The 27,087-nt window shown below is 39.7% G+C and overlaps 1 long non-coding RNA gene across 1 annotated transcript; it reads right to left on the bottom strand.

Moving 5' to 3' along the window:
* Positions 1-63: 63 nt before the first annotated feature.
* Positions 64-16,263, bottom strand: LOC131405974 (uncharacterized). The gene is made up of 3 exons (XR_009220041.1): positions 16,155-16,263; positions 14,580-14,660; positions 64-7,886 (listed from the first exon to the last, which is right to left on the bottom strand). It is a non-coding gene; the product is annotated as an uncharacterized LOC131405974 (long non-coding RNA).
* Positions 16,264-27,087: the final 10,824 nt, after the last annotated feature.

Genomic DNA, 27,087 nt, shown 5'->3' with positions numbered 1-27,087 from the left:
CAATCTCCGTAATTTACTGTGTTATTAGAAATTACCCATTCTAAGTAACAACACATAGTGAAATTTCAGTGCATTCTCAGCCCATGCTGCTTTATTGCCAAAAAATACATATACACAGGTGCAGAGTTTCAACTCTTACAGCAGTTCCTTTTTACATCAAAGAATAAAATTTCTTCTTAAATCCCAAAGATGCATAGATTAAAAAGCAAGCTGCCTTTTGTAATACTTTAAACATTCCATGAAATTCTTTTAACATTATCTTATATACCAATGGTGCAATGGAGAAGATGCGGAACAGCAAGTAAAAACAGTGAGCAACGACTGTACTTACAGGACAGTAAATAAAACTCCATGTGAAAGGTACTCTCTAATGTGAAGTGCTCTAATGTGAATCTTGAATTACAAGGGATGGGTAGTTTTAAGGTAAGTGTTAAGACTGCTCTTTAATGACTGATGATAATGTACTGTCAGAATACCTTTCTTATCCCTGGGAGAAAAATATATTTTAATCAATGGCATGGCATACCATCACCAAGGGAGACAAAACCTTTTGAAAATTGTCAGTTCAATTCTAAACTACTGGAAAGTTACCATTCCACTTAAACATTCCCAAAGGTGTTTGGAGTGAAATCCCAGAGCAAAGAAAGTGAGGTTAAAATAATTTTGGAAAACATATTTTCCAATCACAGAATGTGAAACCTGGAAGGAACCTAGTGAAAATCATCTAGTCTAATCCTGAATCTATTTAGGCCTCTTTCAGAGATAATGAATTCCATTTCTACATTATTTGTCATGATCACTTGTATTTCTAAGGGTTATTTCAAAGTCAAGAATCTTCTCAAAAATCTTAAGCTACCACAATAGACTGATCTATTTTCTTCAAGTAAGAAAATAAATGGCAAAGGTTTCCTTTTTCCAAAATTAGAAAACTTGCTCTTGTTTACCTAGCATCAAAAGATTCAGGCAACAAATTACGCAGTCTGACCAAAACATCATGGATAAAACTCTGGCTATAAAAAAAAAAGGTAACAAAGAATTTAATACAGTAACAAAAGAGAAAGCAAACCATAGATGACATGTCAATATTTTTAGGATTATTTCCACCAAATGGAACGGTCTCCTTTGCTGCAGGGATCCTTTACAGCTGGTCAATACCAGTACCATCTAGAAGAGGTGCCTAGTTATCTGAAATTTTTGGAACATTTGAAATATGTGCATATTGCCTCTATTCACTTCCAAGATACTAGTTTTAAGAGATCCAAACGGGGCCGGCCCCGTGGCTTAGCGGTTAAGTTAGCGCGCTCCGCTACTGGTGGCCCGGGTTCGGATTCCGGGCGCGCACCGACGCACCGCTTCTCCGGCCATGCTGAGGCCGCATCCCACATACAGCAACTAGAAGGATGTGCAACTATGACGTACAACTATCTACGGGGGCTTTGGGGGAAAAAAAGGAGGAGGATTGGCAATAGATGTTAGCTCAGAGCCGGTCTTCCTCAGCAAGAGGAGAATTAGCACGGCTGTTAACTTACGGCTGATCTGCCTCACAAAAAAAAAAAAAAAAAGAGATCCAAACCTAAGCCATGTAAACTTTATCTGACAAACCACATACCTAGTTATTTTACATGCTCCACACCAGGATTCCCTACTTTCCTATCTATTCTGAAACTCTGCACCTTTCTGATTATTAAAGCCATAGCAGCTTATTTATTTATTCTTCAACATGCTTAGTTTGTGCCTTTTGTTTTGTTTTTAAACATGCGTGGGGACTAATGGAACCAGGCAAGAGGTTAGACAGTGAGCATTATTATGCTCTATTCCTGACAGTTTGAATGTCTTGTGGTTGCCCCTGTTATCTTCGAGCTCCCATTTTCAATGGAAGATAATTTTTAATTAGAAAATGAAAATAATCCAAACAAAAAACTCAAGCTATCGGTTTAAGTCTCTATTGCTTCATTATTAATAAATGCACATATATATCAATACTAGTAACCACATAACACTGGACATTTTCAATCATGCATTAGGATATTAGTACTCTAAGATCAGAGTTATGGGCCTGCCACTATTGCTTGCACTTTAATCCAGACCCAGTTTTAATAAACATGCAGAGTAAACCCCTTGATTCAGAGGAATTAGGGGAAATAACAAAAATACATGCAGTTTCAACTAAAAATGTGGGTTAATAAAGTGATTGCTTAGAAATGCAGGCAGGTGCTCCATATCTACCACAATGCTGCTTCAGAAGAGGTACAAAAGTGCCACACAAAAAAGTGAGTATTAGGACCACTGTTCAGTTATAAAAGGCTTAATTGCAAATCCTGGTCCCTCTGGGTAGAGTAATGTAAAAACTCTGGGAAAAGAAGGAGAATTGAGAGATACACAGTCTTCTGGAGCACTAAGTTTTCTTGGCCACTTTTTGACAGCTACAGCATAGAAGAGCATAGGTGGTACAGAGATGGTGAAGATGCTCTTAGGCAGAATGGTTTCTTTTCTGATTCACATTATTGAGCATTACCTGCACAGCTCCCTGGGGGAAAGGAGTTTATGAACAGCAAGGCTAACACAATGTAAACTCAAAATCAATACCCTGAAATTTAGCATAGCCCTCTGCTTTTGAAAACTGTTGGCCAAGCGATCCTTCCAAATATGGTAAATTAATAGCCAAGCAATGTTCTGAATAAACTAGAAGCAATTTGCTTGCACCAGCAGCACCATGAGAATGTAAACTCCTGGAGGCCAAGGGTCTCTTCATATTTTGCATATCACAGGTACACAAAGAGTAAACATGAGACTACAACAGCACTGAAAAGTAATTAACTGCATACTTTGAGACTACAAAAACCTGTAGCACATGTTAGCCTTTAGAACTATTAACGTGGCTGTTAAGGGTAATCTTTAATTGTTCTAAGTAACTAAATTGTTGACATCACTGTAATATGCAGCATTGTCCTCATGATCGTGCAGATGTCTGGATATTGCTTGGTTATTCCAATGTCTCTAACACCAACTGATGGTGTAGGACATTTAAAGAGGAGCTATAATCAATTTAATATAGCCTTCTCTCTATCCTTTGGAGTTGCCATATAAGAATTAAATATTCAAGAGGCACTGTTTTCTTAGAGCCACTCCCCTTTTAGTTTTTTTCCCTGGGAAAACAAGGGAACATAGACCCAATCTTTTCAGGGATCTTCAAGGTGCTAAATGGCCAAGATGAACATGAGGTAAAAGGGAGTTAAGAAATCACCCTAGTTCCACTATTATATCCTGATGTGAGCTGTGTGATTCCTCAGATCAAGAAACTAGTTTGCTGGGTTCTTGTTAAAATAAGCAGTCACAGGCCAGAGGCCTCAGCACATCTACATTAGACAAGGTTTAAAAAACCAACACATTGTCTTTGGCTATTCCCTTCAATCTTTTTGCTTTACACCTTTAAATCCTAACTCCCCTAAACTAACCATAGGCGGGAGGAAAAGCCAACTAAGTTCTTGGTTTGCATTTTTTTAACCCTAAATATACACACACCCCCAACTTTTCCTTTTTTAAAATGCACCCAGGAAACGAATGGAGAAAGACGAGGTGACAAAGCAAAAAGTATGCCATTTAATAAATGCCTGTTGCTAAAGCAAAACCCCCACCCAATGGCTTCAGTGGGGCCACATCAGTTAGGAGTACATTTGTTTCCAGGTTAAGCACTAGAAAAGTTTCATTCAATGGCTCTAATGCTCTGCTCTAGGAAACAAATAGGGTCTTTAACTTTTAACTTACACAAAAGTTGCTATTTCTCACACAATGACATTTTCATTTACATTCATAGTTTTAAAAGAAAGTACCTTTTATATGCTCTTAACCTAGAACATCTTTTCCTTTTGTGCAACTATTGATCGCAGAGCTCACAAACTCAAGTAGTAATACTTATTCTACTGTACAGCCTTGCTAATGCAACTTACTATACATGCAAAACTGTTATTGCTACTAAAATTCTACCTCTTGAAAATTATTAGTTCGTTTTATGGCTTTTTTTTGCAACAGGAAATATCCTTTCCTATATACTGTGCTATTTTGCATTCATTACCTTTTCAGAGGTATCTAAAAAAATATTTAAATGCTTTTCAGAAATGGATTCTCCCAGGCACTAAACTACTTGAGCCAATATTAAAACTACTTTAAGTACACTATGAGAATCTAAACCTGGGTCCCTGGAGAGTCTATTTGTTTAAGCTTGCTTCTGCACACAAGACACACCACATTAAAATAGTTTTGCATTTCCTATCATGCTAACTGTAGAATCTGTGTCAATAAATCCTGGACTCTCCTAATACTGCGATTTAAAAATTACCTCAGAAAACTGCCATTTCCAAGTTCTCAAGGCCGCTTTTAGAGGTAGGAATTTCTTTTCTACAGAAAGCTATCTTATGCTTTCAGAACAAAACAACTTTTATTTCCACAAGGAAAGCAGAAAAAAGTGAAAGCTGTCTGAGACAGCTTACTGTAACTGAGCAAAAGAGTTAGTTATTACAGGGCAACCTAGGTAGGCTCCAACTAGCTACATTTGCAATTCTCATGAAAAGATCTGGAATCCCATCAACACACAATTCAGCAGATTTGGAAGGAGGAAAAGCCCATGACAAATTAATCGAGGACACTCTGAACTACTGACCAGCGTTCTTCTGTTAACACGTAGCATGCTGCAGACAGGAAACGTAAATGGTCTGCAGATTAGAAAAGCACTCACTTAAGCAATTAGCATAGCATCTCAGTAAGACATGCAAAATATAAAATAATTTCTTGATGCAAAAGGAATGGGAAAATAATAAACCTAGAAGACATACAATGTGAAAAGAGCGTTAAGAACAATTTCACCTCAAACTAAGAGAGCAAAGGAGAATCATGAAATGGGGCGTCATTTTGACTTGAGGTTTCATAAGACACAAAGGCAGCTGGTTTCCAGCTACCTCATGGAAAGCTTCAATATCCTCAAACACAGTATTTCACACTGTGACCCCACATTTCTATTCATAAATGAGTCTTTTTAGCCTTAATCTCCTTTCCCCAGGGAGAATATCACAGATTCAGATATTTATGAAAAAAGAAAAGGTCTATATTTTCCACTTTTTACACTATTGGTTATTATCAATAATTCATCCCAAAGTTTAAATTATTACTAGGCTCATGCACTAACCCCTAACATGGTACTACAATATGCTACCAAGCACTAATGCTTACAAAACTATACACATCTCAAAATGGAAGACATTGGTGATTTTGTTGTTCTTAAACAACTTGTAACATTTGTCCACAAGTATTAAAATATACATATATATATTTCTATTGCACATATCCCGTTTTTGTTTAACTGCTTAAAAGAAAAACCGCCAGCTAACACGGAGGAGCAAAGGAAAGGGAGCAGGCACAGCTACAGATCAAGGCATAGTTCTGCCTAAAATTAATAGCTTTTGCCATCAAGAAGGGGACCAAAACAGACGAGGAAAAAATGTATATGTATTAAGTAAACACTGGGCAAGTACAACTGGAATACATCCATTTTGTTAAATGCCAAATGGTGACAACCATGGAAGATGCAGGAACAACTTGAAAGAGAGCATTAAACAGTGGTTCTTAGCTATAAAATGAAAAAATATAAAGCAACTGCAGAAGTTGAGTCTGGTACATATTCAATCAAGTGGGCCAGAGATGGTTTCACCGGTGCTGATAGTACAGGGTCCCTATTCCCTGCCAAATGATCCTACCCAAAAGGTTGCCAAAGGGACATGGGGGAGATGGATAACAGACAACTGAAGACACAAATTCTCCACGGTATGATATTCTCAACCTACCAATGGGACTCATATATGTAGGTTCCATTGTCTTTAACAATTCCAAAATACTAAAAGAAAACATAAGTGGCTGGGAAGTTACTTAGAGAAAAACTTAAGTTACCTTTACCTCAAGTTACTTCTACTATGCTTTAACACTCAGTAATTGCCCTCAATTAAAGGAAATTATATTTTATTTATATAATTATTTTACCAAAAAGCTTTCTTATGACAATTCAAATTGGCTCACCAATTTATCATTAAAAGTATTCAACATCTCCCATTTTTGGCCATTTCTATCACTCTCAAATTCTGGTAAATCTGCCCTAAATTTTCAGCATCATGGCATATATAGCCCTGGGCAAACATCCCCTAACTCACAAAGATGGTCTAAGATGATTTGTTCTTAATTTCATCTAAGAAGCTTTAAATTCTTTCTCTACTCACAAAGACTAATAAGGCTTCATTTTTCTTATGTAAAGACCTGATAATTCATACACTTGTTCTCTGTTGATATGGAAGCAAGGATAGCTTTACACTATAGTCTGTTCATCATAGGATTAAGTTTTAAGGGAAAGAAAGGAAGATCCATATTTCTTATTGGAACTATTTTTCTTATTTGAGGTTTTTTTCAGACCCTAAATTTCTTCTAAATCTATACTGACCCAACCACATGTCTGGGAACACTGCTTCTGAGGCCCATTCTCTGATAAGCAAGTTTAGTTCCAACTGAGGAAAGTTACCTGAGTCCCAGCCTTTTCAGCCTAACATTATACCTATCATCAAGAAAAATAAATCAAACATCCAAGTACCCATCTTGGGTCAAAGCAAAAGTTATTTATGCTTTTACAAAAAATGGAGCTATAGAATGTAAAATACCATAAAGTGAGGTGGAGCTGCATAAGGCATTTTGCTTCTTTTTCTTAGGAGAAAGGAGTTATATGGAAACTTTTCTCACTTTTTTCCTCCATTATTCAACGTCCAAAGTCGAAGACAGGTCATACTACTGTAGGGTCCACCACATCTTCTGAACAGAAAAACCACGATGCCACTTTTCTTCCAGCCTTAGCAGCATGGAAAACCAAGTCTCAAGTGCTATGTAAGACTCCACAAAAAAGAATGAAGTAATTTGTAATACAGCAGCCTCTCATCCTAGGGAGGTGAACAGGGTTCCATCATTGGACTCAAAACTGTTCTGTTTCCTTTTACCAATCTTTCACTAAACCCAAGCATGCATTCACAGGGTTAGCATCTGCACAATGTGGTCCTTCCTCAGAAGAATGAAAAAACATTTAAAAATACCAAATGTCCAAAGACTTTTGAGAAAGAAGTCAACAACAGCTTCCTTCTTTAGGAGAAAAATCCCTCTTCTCGTCCAAAAACGTGGATTTACACGTGCAAAAAATGTGTATTTATACAGGGACTGTGATGGTTTATTCACATATGAAATTAATCTTGTGATATCTTGTTTTTAAGCTTCTTTATCACATCAAAGGTTTTACTGCAAAATTGGACCTTTGTTCTCATCCAGTATATCTATGTCACAGGACAAGCCAGGATTTAGATATATATATATAATTTTTTAGCATCTCTTTCATTTCAAATTAGAACACATATTTGGAATTTAGTGCTGCAGTCTCAACTGTGCTTATCATGATAGTGGCTGAAACTGGAAGACATTTGAAAAAAAACCCTGATGTCATCCATACTTGCTATTTATTTAGTCTTCTTGTTTCGAACAAAAGGTAAAGAATTCATAAATACTATCATCTAAGCACCTGTTTCAAATTAAACATCAGCCTTCAGCTTGTAAAATAATTTCTTTATAATTAAGCAAACAGCAGTAGAAGACGCATGTCAGTTGCTTCTTTCTTCCTGGAGAACTTGGCAGGATGACTACATCCGAGGAGCTTCTCTGTGTTGACTCTGAGAGGTGGAACAAAAAGAAAAGCAGCCTTTTCCAATCCCAATCATGGAGGTGAAGTGTAGAGAAGAGATATCCACATTTCAATAGGGAAAGTGGCCGCATAAAAGAAGCAGAACTACCCGCTCCAGGAGACAACAGAGAAATACCTGGAAATACAAAATAAATTAAAAACAGGAACTTTAAGACAGGTACATGAGCGTACTTTTAAAAATAATATTTACATGTAAAGAAGATATTTTGGATTACACATTGTCTAAAAGAAAATGTCCAACCATAACACCAAATTTAGTATTGTTATCAGAAAAGCAGAGGCAGTAGCCAGAAAAAATATAAGCATGATAAAAAAAAGCTAGATTTATATAAAAACTTGTATTATATAAAATGAGATATACAAGTGAATTTCCTCTTATGAAAATGGAGTAATGTACTCCAAGTTTTTACAGCCATAAAATGATTCTGTATAAAACATCTGTGTTTAAAAGCAGTATTATACTCCAAATTTGATGTCTAAAACCTTAATACTCAAAACCATATGTATCGTAGTACTTTGAACTATCTTCAACTACATAAGACCAAGAGTGACCAAGAGTGAACAATAAAAATTTTGTAAAATATAACCAAAAGTAAAACAATATGTACTGTACCATTATCATCAAACACAAGCATGCAAAAACAGTAGCAGTTCATTGCACTAAACATAAAACTTGTTAAATTGCAAATATTTGCAAAAATAAATCAGACAAAAAAGGGCAAATATTGTATAATTCCATTTACATGAGGTACCTAGAATAGGCAAATTCATAGAGACAGCAAGTGGATTAGAGGTTACCAGGGGATGGGGGAGGGGGGATGGGGAGTTATTGATTAATGGGTACTGAGTTTCTGTTTGGGATGATATATAAGTTCTGGAAATAGTGGTAATGGTTGCATAACAATGTGAATATACTTAATGCCACTGAATTGTACATTTAAAAATGGTTAAAATAGGGCCGGCCCCGTGGCTTGGCGGTTAAGTGCGCGTGCTCTGCTGCTGGCGGCGGGGGTTCGGATCCCGGGCATGCACCGACGCACCGCTTCTCTGGCCATGCTGAGGCCGTGTCCCACATACAGCAACTAGAAGGATGTGCAGCTATGACATACAACTGTCTACTGGGGCTTTGGGGGAAAAAAATAAATAAATAAAATAAAATAAATGGTTAAAATAATAAATTTTATGTTACATACATTTACAATAAAAAATAAATCAGATACATATGAAAAGCTCAAATAAATTACTTTGGCTTACAAAAATGGCTAATCGAGATTGGCTAACAAGTCGTCCCAGCTCTCCAATGTGACATATATTAAAAAAGACCTCAACTCTAAAGTGAACTTGAATTCTTCTGGTTGAAGAAAAGACAGAGTTCTGATTCAAAATCTACGAAAGGCAAATCTAAATTAATTCAGAATCAAACCAGGAGGAAGAGAACTATAGAATTTGCATTTGTTGAAAACGCAGCAGTGGGAGTAAAAGGGAAAAATAGAGAAGATCCACAGACAGGACTTTAGAACCCTATGGGCAACAGGGTTGTTTCAGTATATAAGCTTACTCAGGCTAATTCAAAGCTTGCACCAGCCACTAGACTGTTTTTGTAGTTCAATTCAAATGGCAAGATAATTGGCAGTAATGTTAACGGAGAAAGAAGATACCAGCTAGTTTTTTCGAGAAGTAAATATGCTGAAAGAATTCTATATAAACCAACCAAACACCAGAGAAGCCTTTAAAAAGAGCACCTTTTCTTAACAAGGAACCTGTCTAGATTCTTTTAAAAACAAATTCCTGGGGCCGGGCCCGTGGCTTAGCGGTTAAGTGCGCGCGCTCCGCTACTGGCGGCCTGGGTTCGGATCCCAGGCGCGCACCGACGCACCGCTTCTCCGGCCATGCTGAGGCCGCGTCCCCCCCCCACATACAGCAACTAGAAGGATGTGCATCTATGACATACAACTATCTACTGGGGATTTGGGGGAAAAAATAAATACATAAATAAAAAATGCATACATTCATCATACATAAACCTCATCCCCCAATCTGTATCTTAATGTTAGGCAATAATGCTATAATATCATAAGCTCTTCTCTTCAAAATACCCAAGTTCACATCTCAGACATGACTATTCAATTTTATACACTCTAAACACACATGTATATGTATCTATCACAAACTATAGGACCCATGTGAAAACTGAATGAATAGCAGCTTAGTACAAAAGCCAAAGTTCTGACCATGACCTACAATTCCCCATAAGATCTACACCACCCCATTCCATCATATCTCTTCTGACTCCAACTCTATCTCCCCCTCCATCATGGGCTCCAACCACACTGGCTGGACTCCTTGCTCTTCCTGGAATGTCAGGCATGCTCCTACCGTACAGCCTTTGTACTGGCTATTCCCTCAGTGAGAAGACTCTTCCCCCAGGTGTCCGCATAGCTCACCCCTGCACCTGCAAGTCTTTACTCAAATGTCATTTTCTCAATGAGGCTCACTTTGAGCCCCTATTTAAGATCATATTATCCCTCCATCCTACTCAGACACACTCCCCCCATTCCTCTTTACCTTGTCTATTTCTTCCTTTACCTACAGCACATAACACTATCTAACCTACTACATAAAGTACTTACTATGCTTCTCATTTACTGTCTTGTCTGAAGTGTAACCTCCACCAGGAAAGAACCTGTTTTGTTCATTGATGAATCCCAACACCTAGAATAGTGTGTGATCCATGGTAAGCACTGAATAAAAATTTGCTGAATAAATGCATGAATAGCAGGGTCCTTAAATACAAGAGTTAAAATTTAAATTGACATAGGTTCTAGACTTAGAGGAGGAAACTACAACTATACACTCCTATCTACAAAACTTACAAATACACTCCTGTAAATCTGGTGCCTTACTAGGCACTTCTGGGACTCTGAAGTCACTTGTTTAGTGCCGCAGATTATATAAACAAAGTAACTTTGTATTAGAAAATCTGACTTATTGGGAGGATGGAAAGGAAAAATGGGAATTTTCAACATAGAACTTGGGCTAGCCAGATCTCAGTAAAATAACTTTCTGTGGTAGTCAGCTTCCAAAATGGTCCCCAGTTATTGCTGCCTCCTGGTATTTACACCCTTTTATAGCCCCCTCTAGGAATGAATCAGGGTTATCTATGTGACTACTGCATAATAAAGTATTTCACTGGCCTTTGTCCCTAGGAAAGAGACTCTAAATCCTTGGAATTTACAGTAAATGAACCAGTGGAAATAAACACACTCCTGAACAACCATATGGTCAAAGAAGAAATCACAATGGAAATCAGAAAGTGTCTTGAGACAAATGAAAATAAAAACACAACGTACCAAAACTTATGGGATGCAGCAAAAGCATCCCATAGGGAAACTTATAGCTGTAAATGCTTACATTAAAAAAGAAGAGGGGCCGGCCTGGTGGCGCAAGCGGTTAAGTGCACGTGCTCCGCTGCAGCGGCCCGGGGTTCGACGGTTCGGATCCCAGGTGCGCATCGACGCACCGCTTGTAGAGCCACGCTGTGGTGGCGTCCCATATAAAGTAGAGGAAGATGGGCACTGATATTAGCTCAGGGCCAATCTTCCTCAGTAAAAAGAGGAGGATTGGCATCAGATGTTGGCTCAGTGCTGACCTTCCTCATAAAAAAAAAAAAAAAGAAGAAAGGTCTCAAATCAACACCTTAAGGAACCAGAAAAAGAATAAATTCAAAGCTAGCAAGAAGGAAAGAAAAAAAGAAATATTAGAGCAGAGAGAAATAAAATAGAGAATAGAGAACAATCAACAAAACCAAAAGTTGGTTCTGACAGGGTTGTGGGAACCCCTGAATTTGCAGCCAGCTGGCGTCTTAAGTGAGTGCAGTCTTGTTGCGGGGACTGTGCCCTTTTGACATGTGGGTTCTGTATTAACTCTGTATGGTTAGTGTCAGAACTGTACTGCAGTACACTAGTTGGTGTCAATAGTGACCAAAAGAATGAAGAGAAGTGATAACGACTTCTGAGGCAAGGTCACAGATGGGTGGTAGCTTCTGGCTTGTTCTCTTGGATTGCTCATTCTGGGAGAGGCCAGCTGCTGTATGAGGACACTGAAGCAGCCCTGGAAGAGGCTGACATTGGAAGAACTGAGGCTTTCCACCCCCAGCATGAATTTGCCAGCCATGTGAATGAGTCACCATGGAATTAGATCAGATGACTGCCACCCCAGCCAAGGTCTTGATTGCAACTTTATGGGACCACAAGCCAGAAAGCTCCAGCTTAGCTGCTCTCTAACTCTTGACCCACATAAGCTGCAAGAAATAATAAATATTTACTGTTGTATTAATCCACTAAGTTTTGGGTAATTAGTTACGCATTGATAAATAACTAATACACTTTGCTTTCTCTAAGGACAGGAAGAATGATATATCATGGGAGTTAAATACTCCTTTCTTACTTTGCTACGTAAATAGTAAATTCAGAACAACTTTCATAAAATACTCTGGATATCTCTGTTATTCAAATTAAGTTTTTAAGTGTCTTATTAAAAAAAAGTGCTGGGCTTGTTGGACAGTTTCTGCCCCCAGATATGGATAGACTATACTAATGTAAAGTCACCGCCTGGGCAAAATTTAACTTCTCAGTCATTTATCAAATATTTATTGAGTGCTTCCTTTCTTTGAAAATTTTTAATTATTTACTTGAATAGGTAACATGCACACGATAGGAAAAGGTAAAACAGGGTATACAGTGTTTCTTGTACATCCTTTTAGAGATATTCTATGGCATGTAACATCTGTATAAGATTTATTTCCTTCCCACAAGTGAAAGCACACTATATACCTTGTTCTGCACCTTGCTTTTCCCTTTAATATACATTAGAGATCATTCTGTATTAGAATTAAAGTTACCTTGTAAGTATAGAAGCACCCACATTTATTTACATCAGTATAGATGTATATTTAGATTGCTGTCAATATTGTACTATACCAATGTCAGCACCTACGTTTATTTACATCAGTTCCCTATAGATGGATAGATTGCTATCAATATTGTACTATACCAATGTCAAGTTTCTATCACTGTCTACCTGGACTTAAGGTTCTAAATCCAAGTAACAAAGCCTCCACTCTAAAGGCATATAAATTATAGACTCTATCACCTAAAGGGCATTCTGCCCCATCAGTTTTTATTTCTTTTCTTAATGTTGAAATCACATATATAGTTGGAGTTTTATACTTACCTTTTTTTCAAGTTTTAAAAAATTGTGGTAAAATACACACAACAAAAAATTTATCATCTTAACCCTTTTTAAGTGTTCAGCTCAGTGGTATTAAGCACATTCATATTGCTGTGCAACCATCACCACCATTCTTCTCCAGAATTCTCTTCATCTTGCAAAACTGATACTCTGTGCCCATTAAATAACTCCCCATTTGCCTTCCCTGCATCCCCTGGCAACCACCATTCTACTTTCTGTCTCTATGATTTTGACTGCTCTAAGTACCTTATATAAGTGACATACAAGATTTTACTCCTTAAAGCAGTTGTGCATTGAATGACTGTCATATAATACAATCAAGGTATATGACTAAGTAGATGTTATGGGTTGAACTGTGTCCTCTCCAAATTCATATGTTGAAGTCCTACTTCCTAGTATCTCAAAATGTGACCTTATTTGGAAATAGTCATTGCAGATGTAATTAGTTAAGATGAGGTCATACTGGAGCAGAGTGGGCCCCTAATCTGACTGGTGTCTTTATAAAAGGGAGAATTTAGGACACAGACACACACAAACCAGAAGAATGCCATGTGAAAACTGGAGTTAAGCTGCCACAAGCGAGGGAACCACCAAAAGCTAAAAGATCCTTCCCTAGGGCCTTCAGAGGGAGCATGGCCTTGCCAACAGCCTGACTTTGGATGTCTGATCTCCAAAACTGTGAGACAATAAATTTCTGTCGTTCAAAGTCACCCAGTTTGCAGTACTTTGTTATGGCAGCCCTAGGAAACTAACACAATAGGTATAAACCATATGTTGCAGATAAGGTTATTGTCAATTATGAAAGCACATCTCATCTGTTGCTCTTTGAGTAACAGAACCTACTTTACTTCTATGGTAAATTCAGAAGATACCAACACTTCACACAGAACAGACTCACACCTAGGGATGTTAAAGGTATACTGAAAAGCTTTAGAAATTAAAGATTAAAATACCAACATCTGCCCATTAATTAAAACTTAAGTGAATATTCTAAAATTTGCCTAGTTGGGGCCGGCCCAGTGGCGTAGTGGTTGAGTTCACATATTCCACTTCGGCAGCCTGCGGTTCGCCGGTTCGGATCCTGGGAGCGGACCTACACATCGCTCATCAAGCCATGCTGTGGCAGCATCCCAGATAAAAAATGGAGGAAGACTGGCACAGATGTTAGCTCAGCAACAATCTTCCTCAAGCAAAAAAGAGGAAGATGGGCAACAGATGTTAGCTCAGGGCCAATCTTCCTCACTAAAAAAAAAAAAAGAAAAGAAAATTTGCCTAGTAGCATTCATATTTTATCAGTTGACCTCCTCCAATCTAATTAAATCTTTTTTCTTTATCCAATAAAAACTATTGGTTTGGGCAAATAATCAAGTTTTTCTTTTCTTTTTTTAATACTTAATACATTGCTTTTGTTGAAAAAGATTTAGCTTAAATATCAATAATTTATAGTCACTTTTGATGTTCATCTTCTACTGAAGTTAATGGTTTATTGTTCCATTTCTATCTAGTTATTTTTGAGCTGCTTAAACAGTATTTGTAAGCATTAGCCACTATTACTCACTTGCCAAGTCCTGAGTTCAGAATTCTGTTTTCTTTTTGAGATGAATATAAAAGCACCTAAAAGTCAAGGAAAATGTTCTTCCTGTGATGAGGAAAAATAAAAAGAACATTATAGTAAGGATACAGACCTCACTTGTGCTAAATGCATTCATGTGCAAAATTATTCAAATGAACCAAGCTACTCTAAAAAACATCACCATCAAAAACTATTCAGAAGGAACAATCAGAAAGAAGTTACTGTCTACCTGCATGCATTAATTTTATAAAAATGTTAAAACTCTTGGAGCAGCGGTTCTCAAGTTTTTATGGAACACTGTCTCCTTTGAGAATCTGATGATGCTATGGACCCCCTTCTCCCCACAGAAGACCTTTGCTTTAGTATAGGTGACCACTCTCCTCTGGGTAGGGAGGAAGAATGTTCCATTCCTTTCCTCTGCCCCTTATCTTGTCTCTTCTCCTAGATGAAAGGAAAAACTACTCTTGACAAAAGCAACTGACAGGTCTTATTTAGAAATGCTTCTTTACCTGATATTTTCAGCTCTGCTAAATCCAGGGCCAGCAAAGAGCATATCAGAAACATTCATTTGTATTATGACATGTCATTCGAACTGTACTTAACTAAGGTACCGGTTGTAAAAAGGTTTCACCAACTCTTAAGCCTAATAATAGGCACCTTTCCCAGAATTTACCTGAAAGACCGAATGAGGGGTTGTAACAAGCCAAGTTACAAAAAGAGATACCCTCTAAAGTTAAACAAGAACTCAATACAAATGCCTGACAGTATTATACTTTGCAACCCCACCACATTACACAAAGTACGTGCTAGTAATATTTCCCAAAATTCTTTCCCATTGTCTCTATAACAAAGAAATAAAAATTGTACATTGACTCCTCTAGTTCTGGAGAACAACAACGGTGAATTCTACTGAGACCCAGAGTTAGCCGAGATTAATGCGCCATTAGGCAATTATCAGGTCACACAAGGACAAAGCTGCTTACTCAGACCTTAAAAGTTTGAAAGGTGGGAATGGGAACGGGAACGAATGGATATAGTAAGAGTAGCAAGAGAACATGCACAATACACCGACTCAAATGAAAACTCCAGGGGAAACATGTTACACCAAATCTCAAGGTCAACGGGCCGACACAAAATGCTCAGGACAACAACAGGCCTCGACTGATACCCGAGCCTCAGGCAAAACACTGGGCACAAAGCCGTGAGGCGAGGAGTATAAACAAATCAATAAAAAAGACATTCTTCAAAAGATAAACCGGTGACCCACGCAGCGGCTGCTAGATGTACACCCGCGTGGGTGCAATCATCGGGGAAAAAGCCGAAAGCACAAATGCAGCTAAAGGCATGACACTGCGAAGGGCAGTGGCGGGTCGAGGGCCGAGAGGTGGTGCGACACACCCCGGAACGCGGGTGCGGCCGCCCTGGGGCGGCTCAGGAGGAAACCTGCGCCCGGCCGAGGCCCGCGCCTGCTACGGGCAGGCTCCGCTCGCTCACGTCCTCCAGCCAGGTAGGGCCGCACCACCTCCTGCTCGTCCCCAGTCGCCGGCCTTCTCGGCTTACCTCGCACCGGCCCTCAGAAGCACTCGACCGCCCGGGGGCCGACACGCCCCCGGCCCAAAGGCCGGCTCGCCGAGCCGCGCCTCACTCCGCCATCTTCCCTCTTTCCCGAGTCCGCCAACCCGGCGGTGGCCGTTTCCACAAGCCCCGCCTCTGCTGCTGAGCACTGATTGGATAACGCTTGCGCAGGCGCACTCTTCTACCGTGGTAGGTTGGTTGGAATTTACGTCAGTCAATAGAGCTAGCCCACTCTTTCGATCCTCTTTTTGTCGGATTGGGTCCCAGGGTTGAGGTAATAGGGAAACAACCTTCTGTAATTCGTTTGTTAGGAATGTAAAATTATTCCCGCGTAGAAGCCGTGGCACTTCGTGGAAAAGTAGTCTGGCTAGGCTGCATGACTATTTTAAGCCACCGCTAGGTTAAACTGTACTGAATAATTTCATTCTCTGGCCCAGGAGTTTTTAATCCAGGGCATAACAGGACACCTAGGCATACAATTCAGTTGCTCCAGTTTGTTTTCGATTTTGTCCGAGCCATTTCTACTCAAAGGGCACAAACGCCGGACTGTTGTTTACGGCCCTGGTCAGTACTCAAGAGCAGATTCGTCACTTTTCTTTGAGGACCCTTCTGCCGAATGTCAAACTGTTATAACTGACAGTTTTGTCGCTTCCTACACCTAACTAGAGGACTGTTGAGAGTCTTTCTTTCGCGATTGAGAGGCAGGAAGAGGTAATTGGGAGCTCCTCTTCCGAGGGTGGGACAAGCAGCTCCTGAGTAGGCGGTGTAGGTCCTCAGACACCACCAAGATTCTCATCTGAGCCGCTTCCTACATTCCTAAGACTGCACCAACCCTGGGTTTTCGGATGAGGCCAAGGGATCTTATTTTACAGCAGCTTATGATAAAGGGCATTAACGGGAAAACCTACTTACTGGTGAGACTTCATACTTTCTCTTTAAGATCAAGAACAAGGCAAGGACACAGGCTCCCACCACCTCTATTCAACATTGTACGGGAGGGTGTAGCCAGTGCAAAAAGGCAAATAAACAAAAGGCACCCAGATTGGAAGAAATAAAACTGCCTTTATTAGCAGATGACATGATCCTCTATAGAAAATCATAAGGAATACACACACATACAGAGCAAAAACAAAGAACCAAAACTATTAGAACTTAAATGTATAGCATGGTTGCAGGATATAAGATTACTATACAAAAATCAACTGTATTTCTCTGTACTGTAGGGGAAGAAGAGAATTCCTCTACCCTTTGGGTCCTTCTGGCTGGGCTACAAACTAAACTGACATGAGATATAATAACAGGAGAAAATCAAACAAAGCTTTATAACATGTATACATGGGAGAAACCCAGGAAAACTGGGTAACTGGCCAAAACGGCAGAGGCTGTTACCTTAAACACTATCTTCAGCTAAAGACAAAGGAGGATATTGAGGGTGAGGGGAGTCGGTTATGGGAGATTAGCAGAAAAGGACAGTAAACAAGAGTAAGGTTATTATGCAGATATAAGTCCTTGCCTTCCACATTGATAAGAGTTTCTAGGGGCAGGCCCACTGGCTTAGCAGTAAGTTCACACACACAGCTTTGTTAGATGGGGTTTGCAGGTACGGATCCTGGGCGTGGACCCAGGCACCGCTTGTCAGGCCATGCTATAGTGGTGTCCCATATAAAGTAGAGGAAGGTGGGCATGGGTGTCAGCTCAGGGCTAATCTTCCTCACAAAATAAATAAATTAATTAATTAATTAATTAAAAAGAAAAAGAGTTTCTAGAGGTAAGGTCATCCCCTCCTCTTCCTGGTACAGAAAGGGTGACATCTTTACAAATGGAGATTTGCCTTACAAATGTAAATGTCTCTTACAAAGGGTAACTTCTACTTCTACTTGGTTTTCAGAGCTTTTCCCATGTCTGCAGTTTTTAAAAGTAACCAGCCCACAATAGTCCTTATGCCAAAGGGACACATTGTGGGGTGGCCAATTCTGATCTCCCACAGTACTAATAACAAAAATGAAATCAAGAAAACAACTTCATTGCAGATGGCCCCTTGGCCTAGTGGTTAAGTTCAGTGCACTCTGCTTTGGCAGCCCTGGTTCAGTTCCCAAGCCTGGACCTACACCACTCGTTGGCAGCCATGCTATGGCAGCGACCCACATACAAAATAGAGGAAGATTGACACAGAGGTTAGCTCAGGGCAAATCTTCCTCAAGCAAAAAGAGGAAGATTGGCAACAGATGTTAGCTCAGAGCAAATCTTCCTCAGAAGGAAGGCAGGGAGGGAAGGAGAGAGGGAGGGAGGAAGGAAGGAAGGAAAGAAAGGAGGGAGGGAGGGAGGGAGGAAGGAAGGAAGGAAGGAAGGAAAGACTGCATTCACAATAGCATCAGGGCCCGCCCCGTGGCATAGCGGTTAAGTGCGCGCGCTTCACTGCTGGCAGCCGGAGTTCCGATCCCGGGCGCACACCAATGCACTGCTTGTCAGGCCATGCTATGGCGGCGTCCCGTATAAAGTGGAAGAAGATGGGCATGGATGTTAGCCTAGGGCCAGTCTTCCTCAGCAAAAAACAGGAGGATTGGCATGGATGTTAGCTCAGGGCTGATCTTCCTCACAAAACAAACAAACACAATAGCATCAAAAAGAATAAAATACTTAGGAAAAATTTTAATAAAACAAGACTAAGATTTATACACTAAAAACTACAAAACATGCTGAAGGAAATGAAGGAAAATCTAAATGAGTGGAGAGACTTTCCATGTTCATGGATTGTTAGACTCAATATTGTTAAGATGACAGTTCTCAAATTGATTAGATTCAATGCAATCCTTAACAAAATCCCAGCACTCTTGTTTTTCTTTTTGTAGAAACTGACAAGCTGATTCTGAAATGTACATGGAAATACAAAGGACCTAGAATAGCTAAGACAATTTTTTGTGTGTGTGTGTGAGGAAGATCAGCCCTGACCTAACATTCATGCTAATCCTCCTCTTTTTGCTGAGGAAGACCGGCTCTGAGCTAACATCTATTGCCAATCCTCCTCCTTTTTTTTCCCCCAAAGCCCCAGTAGATAGTTGTATGTCATAGTTGCACATCCTTCTAGTTGCTGTATGTGGGACGCGGCCTCAGCATGGCGGGAGAAGCGGTGAGTTGATGCGTGCCGGGGATCCGAACTCCGGCCGCCAGTAGCAGAGCACGCGCACTTAACCGCTAAGCCACGGGGCCGGCCCTAGCTAAGACAATTTTGAAAAAGAACCAAGTTGGAGGAATTACAGTACCTGATTTAAAAACTGACTACAAAGCTTCTATAATCAAGACAGTGTAATATTGTTTTGAGGACAGGCATATAGAATCAATGGAACAGAATTGAGAGTCCAGTCCATAAACTCTTACATTTATGGTCAATTTTTGACCAAGATAATTCAATGGCAAAAGGATAGTCTCTTCTATCCAGGATACTGGCAAGGTCGATTGATATTTAGCTTGGTTACTAAAATGTTAAAATATTTCCGCACTTGCTTGAGAGTGGCCATTGTACCAAACCTGTTTCCCTCGCTTGCCTCACTCTTACTCAGGACCCTCCAAGACTTTCCTTCTATCCAGCAACTGAAGGGTTTACTGCCCAGCATAGCAGAGGACCTCTGGGACTCTGCTCCACCCCTACATTCTGATTGATCAGTGCAGCATTAGTTATAAAATATTTTGAAAATCACTCCCAAATACAGGTATTTTTCTTCCTGAGGCACAGGCAACTAGGGAAGAACCGAAAACAAAACCATAAAATACTGTCAACTGAGGGCCAGCTCAGTGGCGTAGTGGTTAAGTGCACACGCTCCACTTCCACGGCCCGGAGTTCGCAGGTTTGGATCCCGGGTGCAGACCTACACACTACTCATCAGGCCATGCTGTGGCGGTATCCCATATACAAAATAGAGGAAGATGGGCACAGATGTTAGCTCAGGGCCAATCTGCTGGGGCTTTGGGGGGGGAAAAAAAAGGAGGAGGATTGGCAATAGATGTTAGCTCAGAGCCAGTCTTCCTCAGCAAAAAGAGGAGGATTAGCACGGATGTTAGCTCAGGGCTGATCTTCCTCACGAAGGAAGGAAGGAAGGAAATTCTTTCTTAAAATAAGCTGGGATCTGTCAACCTATCACTTCCATCCATCATTAATAAACCTTATAAAATGCTTAGCAGGTGTCAGACACTCATTTAATCCTCACAGCAACCTATGAGGTTGGTACTGTTATCATCATAATCCTCATTTTACTGTTGAGGAAAAGGACACAGAAAGGTTATGTGAATTGCTCAAGTTCATGTGCCTGGTTAAGTGGCAGAACCAGGATCTGAACCCACCCAATCTGTTCCCAAACTCCATGCTCTTAAATTCTACATTAAACCACCTAATTCTGTCCTCTAGAAAAATAACATAGAGGCTTTCAAGCACAGGTCCTTAGCTATCTGGATATAGATCCTAAATATCTGAAAATAGCTACTTTTTTTTGCTTTTCTTTTCTCTAGATTAAAGCCTCAGTTTCTACAATTGCCCAAGATAGTAAGTTGCCCTGAACCCCTCACCATTTTGCTTCTTGGGAATATACCATTTTGTCAATGTCCTTCTTAAAAGGTAATGGTCTTCAAACTTGCGATATCTTAAAATACACAAGTGTCTCTTGCTTGACATCTCTCTTTTTAGCTTACATATAGGAATTTACATTTATCCTTCTTAAAAATCTAAAGAGTGAGATAATTAAGAGCATGGACTCTGCAATCAGAGTTCCTGGGTTTGCATCCATGCTCTACCACTAACTAGCTGTGTGACTTTGATCTTGGAAAAAATCATTTAGCCTCTCTGTGCCTTAATCCCCTCACCTGTAAAATGGTGGTAATAAATGTACTTGCCTGTTAAGGTTGCTGTGAGGATTAGAGTTAACATCTGTCAAGCACACACAACAGTGCCTTGCATATAGTAAAAGTCATATAAATGTTAGCCATGGGCCGGCCCCGTGGCTTAGTGGTTAAGTGCGCGCGCTCGGCTACTGGCGGCCTGGGTTTGGATCCCAGGCGTGCACCAACGCACTGCTTCTCCGGCCATGCTGAGGCAGCGTCCCACGTACAGCAACTAGAAGGATCTGCAACTATGACGTACAACTATCTACTAGGGCTTTGGGGGGAAAAAAAAGGAGGAGGATTGGCAATAGATGTTAGCTCAGACCCGGTCTTTCTCAGCAAAAAGAGAAGGATTAGCATGGATGTTAGCTCAGGGCTGATCTTCCTCACACACACACACACACACACAAAAAATGTTAGCCGTTATTGAGTGAACACAAAGTGTTAGGATAGTTTGGTCTCTAGTCTTCCATGGAGGGACTGTATTACTTTTACGGCTTTGTGTTACTTTAAAAAACTAATCAACACAACTTTTATGCCTTCGTCTTTGGATGTTGACAGGACTGGACCACTGACAGAAAAGCCCATGGAACAGCATGGAAGGTTTTCTTAAGTCTGACACTGACCTTTTATTTTATTTATTTATTTATTTTGTGTGAGGAAGATCAGCCCTGAGCTAACATCCATGCTAATCCTCCTCTTTTTGCTGAGGAAGACCGCCTCTGGGCTAACACCTATTGCCAATCCTCTTCCTTTTTTTCCCCCCAAAGCCCCAGTAGATAGTTGTATGTCATAGTTGCACATCCTTCTAGTTGCGGTATGTGGGACGTGGCCTCAGCATGGCTGCAGAAGCGGTGCGTCAGTGCGTGCCCTGGATCCGAACCTGGGCCGCCAGTAGCTGAGAGCGTGCATTTAACCGCTAAACCACGGGGCCGGCCCTGACCTTTTATTTTAAACAGCTGTATTGAGGTATAATTCACATGCCATACCTGGCATTGAAATAATTCACCCATTTGAAATGTACAATTCAGTGGCTTTTAGTATATTCACAAACTTGTGCATCCATCAACACAATTTTAGAACATTTTCATTACTCCAAAAAGGAACTCCATACCCCTTAGCTGTCACTCCCCAATCTCCCATCCCTCCAGGCCCTGGAATCACACAGCATTTGTCCTTTTGTGAGGGGCTTATTTCACTTAGCATAATGTGCTCAAGGTTCATCCCTGTTGTAGCATGTGTCAGAACTGCCTTCCGTTTTAAGGCTGAATGATATTTCGTTGTATGCATATACCACATTTTGTTTATCCATTCATGTGTTGATGGACATTTAGGTTGTTTCCACCCTTGGCTATTGTGAATAGTGCTGCTATGAACATGGGTGTACAAATAGCTCTTCAAGACCCTGCTTTCAATTCTTTTGGGTATATACCCGGAAGTGAAATTTCTGGATCACATGGTAATTTTGTTTTTAATTTTGGGGGGGAACTATCATACTGTTTTCCATAGCAGCTGTACCTTCTTACATTCCCACCAACAATGCACAAGGTTCCATAATTGGGTTATTTGTCTTTTTATTATTGAGTCATAAGTTATATATTGTAGGTACCATTCCCTGATCAGACGTATGATTTGCAAGTATTTTCTCCCATTCTGTAGGTTGTCTTTTTACTTTCTTGATGGTGTCCTCTGAACCACGAAAGTTTAAAATTTTGATGATATCCAGTTTATCTATTTTTTATTTTGTTGTTTGTGCTTTTGGTGTCCTATCTAAGAAACCATTGCCTAATCCAAAGTCTTGAAGATTTATACCTATATTTTATTCTATAAGCTTTATAGTTTTAGCTCTTACATTTAGGTCTTGGATACATTTTGAGTTATTTTTTGTATATGGTGTGAGGTAGGGGTCTAACTTCATTCTTTGGCATGAGGATATCCAATTGCCCCAGTTGTACCAAAAGACTATTGTTTCCCCCATTGGATTGTTTTGGCATACTTGTGGATCAGTTGACCATAAACGTGAGGGTTTATTTCTGGACTCACAATTCTAGTCCATTGCTCTATAGTCTATCTTGATGCCAGTATCACAGTGTCTTGATTGCTGTAGCTTTGTAGTAAGTAAATTTTGAAATTGTGAATTGTGATTCTTCCAATTTTGTTCCTCTTTTTCAAGACTGTTGACACTGATCTTTTATTTTATTTTTATTTTTATTTTTGGTGAGGAAGATTAACCCTGAGCTAACATCTGTTGCCAATCCTCTCTTTTTGCTGAGGAAGATTGGCCCTGGGCTAACATCTGTGCCCATCTTCCTCTACTTTATATGTGGGACACCTGCCACAGCATGGCTTGGTAAGTGGTGCGTAGGTCCACGCTGGGATCCGAAGCTGCGAACCCTGGGCCACTGAAGTGGAGCGTGTGAACTTAACCACTACACTACCAGGCCAGCCCCCTGACACTGATCTTTTAGATTCTTTGTGTATGGTTATTCAACTACCATCTTCAAATATATCAACTGTAATCCAACCCAATTTTCTCCATCTTAACCATATGAATACTATGAGAGACCCAGACATATGCTTTGCTGAAATCAACAACGCTGTGCCTATCTCATTGATCTGACATACAAATTTAATAAGGGTTTGAAATAAGTGAAAGGAGTGTAATTTGGCATACTTAATTCTGTGCCAAACACATCAGCATCCTGGTGATCATCAAATTCTTTCCCATGTCTTCACAAACCATGTAATGACGCATTTTAAAATTCTGCTGGGGAACAACATCAAACAGATGTGTGGATCGTTTCTGAAATCTGCCCTTTTCCCCCTTTGCTAGTATCTGCTTCTTTCTGTTCTGTAACCATCTCCCAATATCTATGATGTCTCTGTGATTACAAAGCTACCAGAATTGCCCCTGATCTCATGGACACAGGTGAGGAGTTCACAGAAGTCATCTAAAGCAAACTTAGATGGTCATCTTTAGCAAACACAGATTGTATGCTATCCCAAGTTTGTAATTCTGGCACCACATCTGCCAGGAAGAGGCAGCAGGAAGCATAAAATACATTTAAAGTTGAGTACATGCATTCTGCTAAAATTGAAAGCTTTTATTCAGAAATTGAGTCAGTTCTGAGAAAATGTTTCATAAAATAATGAAGGTCTCCATGGCAGCTTTCTTCCAACTAACATCCTGCAGAGGATATTTTATTAACAGCTAGAAATTTGCTATTCCACTGTTGGCAGAGAAAAGACAACTCCTACCCTCAAGAAATTCAGCATCATGGAGAATAATGCTTTTTCTCCCCACATTCCATAGGGTTGTTTGCAGATATAAGCCACTATGCCTCGTCAACATTTGATTTTCCAAAGTGATAAGGAAAAAGATGTGACATCTATATTAAACCAGACAGGAATCACTGACCAAGACACAAAGAATTGAGTTACATAGATCCAGGTGCAGCTTGAATTACATGCAATAACATTTAATTTTTTTTTTTTGTATTATGAGGGATGTTGCACTTAAGTAAATTTCCATTTTACTGAAGCTTAAACCTATAAGCACTGGCACATTTTAGACCTTTTCTTCATGACTTGAGGTCTTTTCTATAAACTCATGTTGCAATGCCTTCAGGGTTAATGAACTGCTTAGGATTATTTGGTCTATACTGGAATGTCTACTGAGTCATTTGGCTTCTCATATGGTCTCCTCCTTTGTCAGCTGCCCTTCTTGGTTGTCAACAGACCCATTTCTCGCAGTGTCCCCATTGCTATAACTACTTCCAATTTGTTATGGGCTAGATGACCAAATCACCAAGTTTGTTAGATTTATCAGAATTGTTTCTAAAGAAATAATGTGCGCGCGCGCACGTGTGTGTGTGTTTGTGTTTTAGGGAGCGAGAGATTTTCTTGTGACTAAAACACTGAAACACTGGTTAATGGTGCTTGATATCTATTGTAGCAGCCTAAAGACCTTCTTTGATCAATTCTTATTTCTCTAGCCACATTGAAGTACTGGATATAACAATTCACCTACCTGGTTCAGTTCTTAAACAGACTGCAAAGGGTTGGGGGAAGTGTCAAGACCATGTCTCCCAATAAAGCTTTGCTAGTTTTGATGAGATCAGAATCTAGTGCTTAGGAGACTGAAGACTATAGAGAAGAAGACTGAGTCTTGGCATTTCAAGACCAAGTCCTTGATCAGCTTATACCTCAGGTAAAGATGTGCAGGCCAGTTACTTACTCCATCTTAAAAGACATGAGACTCTTCATTGCTGTCTGCTCCCTCCCAGAGCTGTGAAGAAACAGCCTGCAGGGGGCTGGCCTGTGGCGCAAGTGGTTAAGTGCGCGAGCTCCACTGCGGTGGCCCGGGGTTCGCCGGTTCAGATCCCGGGTGTGCACTGACACACCGCTTGTTAAGCCATGCTGTGGAAGTGTCCCATATAAAGTAGAGGAAGATGGGCATGGATGTCAGCCCAGGGCCAGTCTTCCTCAGCAAAAAAAGAGGAGAATTGGCATTGGATGTTAGCTCAGGGCTGGTCTTCCTCACCAAAAAAAAAAAAAAGAAAAAGAAAAAAAAAAAAGAAACAGCCTGCAGTACCTCACAAACTTATCAGGTAAATCTCCCATCACTGCTGGGTGTAGAAGAAAAGAAAAAGAAAATCTCTAAACTGGAGTTTCTACTAAACAAGATGTTAAACAGGTCTGTATTGGCAAATACCAGACATCTTTAGTTTGAATCGCTTGTGGACTCAAAGCTCAGCCAAAATAATATGAATTTAGGGAATTTCAATCCAGTAATGATGACTTCCTTCCAAGCAATTCTGCTCAGTGTTTGGGGAACAGGATAAATACTTGGTTTGTAGTATAAGAAATCAAGTTTGTAAAGATAGTCTTCTCTGAGGCATCTCTGCAGTAAATATTTGCTCTAAATCCCAACTAACAGATTCTATTCTAATAGAGTTTTAAATGCAAAACCTGACAACATGATTCTAAAATCAATTTGAAAAAAAAGGTGACCATAAAGAATATTCTAAAAAGAACTGTGAAGATAAAGGAGAGTAATTTGATTGCTTGGAGCATTGTGGCATTCATTTCTTTTGAAACCCATCAAGAGCTATAAGTATATGCCCAAACTTTGACCTAGTAATCCCACTCCTGTAAAATTTTTTCAAAGATAAAGAGTTATATGCAGAAAGAGATTCATTGTGTCGTTATTTTATAACAGATAAAATTAGAAACAATAAGCAAACAAAGTAATGGTTAAATAAATATTACATGAAGTTGGTCAAATATTATGTAACCATTAATACAAACTAGGAAGAACAGGTAACATGGGAAAATATTACAATATGTTAATTTTTAAAAGCTGATATAATCTCATATTATGTTCCATTTATATTCAAATACATAATGCATATCCAGAAGGGAGCAAAGAAAATAAAATTGGTTAAAGGGATTCTCCTCAAACTGTATTTAATGTTGTAATGTCTTTATAATTTTTTTACAGTATCCCTTATGTTTTATTTTAGTCACAGACTGGTATACCTGTGGCCATGGTCAGTAACATTAAGGTTCCTTCAAAACTGACTTCATGGTCATTCCATCTATTTTTTTTTTTTTTTTTTTTTTTTTTTTTTTTTTTTTTTTTTTTACATTTTTATTGATATTTTAATGGTTTCTAACATTGTGAGATTTTGGGTTGTACATTTTTGTTTGTCCTTCACCCCATATATGACTCCCTTCACCCCTTGTGCCCACCCCCCACCCCCCACCCCCCACCCCCACTTCCCGGGTAACCACAGTCCAGTTTTCTCTGTCCATGTGTTGGTTTATATTCCACATATGAGTGAGATCATACAGTGTTTGTCTTTCTCTTTCTGGCTTATTTCACTTAACATAATACGCTCCAGGCCCATCCATGTTGTTGCAAATGGGACGATTTTGTCTTTTTTTATGGCTGAGTAGTATTCCATTGTATATATATACCACATTTTCTTAATCCAATCGTCAGTCGAGGGACACTTAGGTTGCTTCCACTTCTTGGCTATGGTGA

The sequence above is a fragment of the Diceros bicornis genome, chromosome 5 (genome assembly GCF_020826845.1).
Source record: "Diceros bicornis minor isolate mBicDic1 chromosome 5, mDicBic1.mat.cur, whole genome shotgun sequence".
Lineage (NCBI taxonomy): Eukaryota > Metazoa > Chordata > Mammalia > Perissodactyla > Rhinocerotidae > Diceros > Diceros bicornis.
This window is presented reverse-complemented; position numbering and strand designations above follow the sequence as displayed.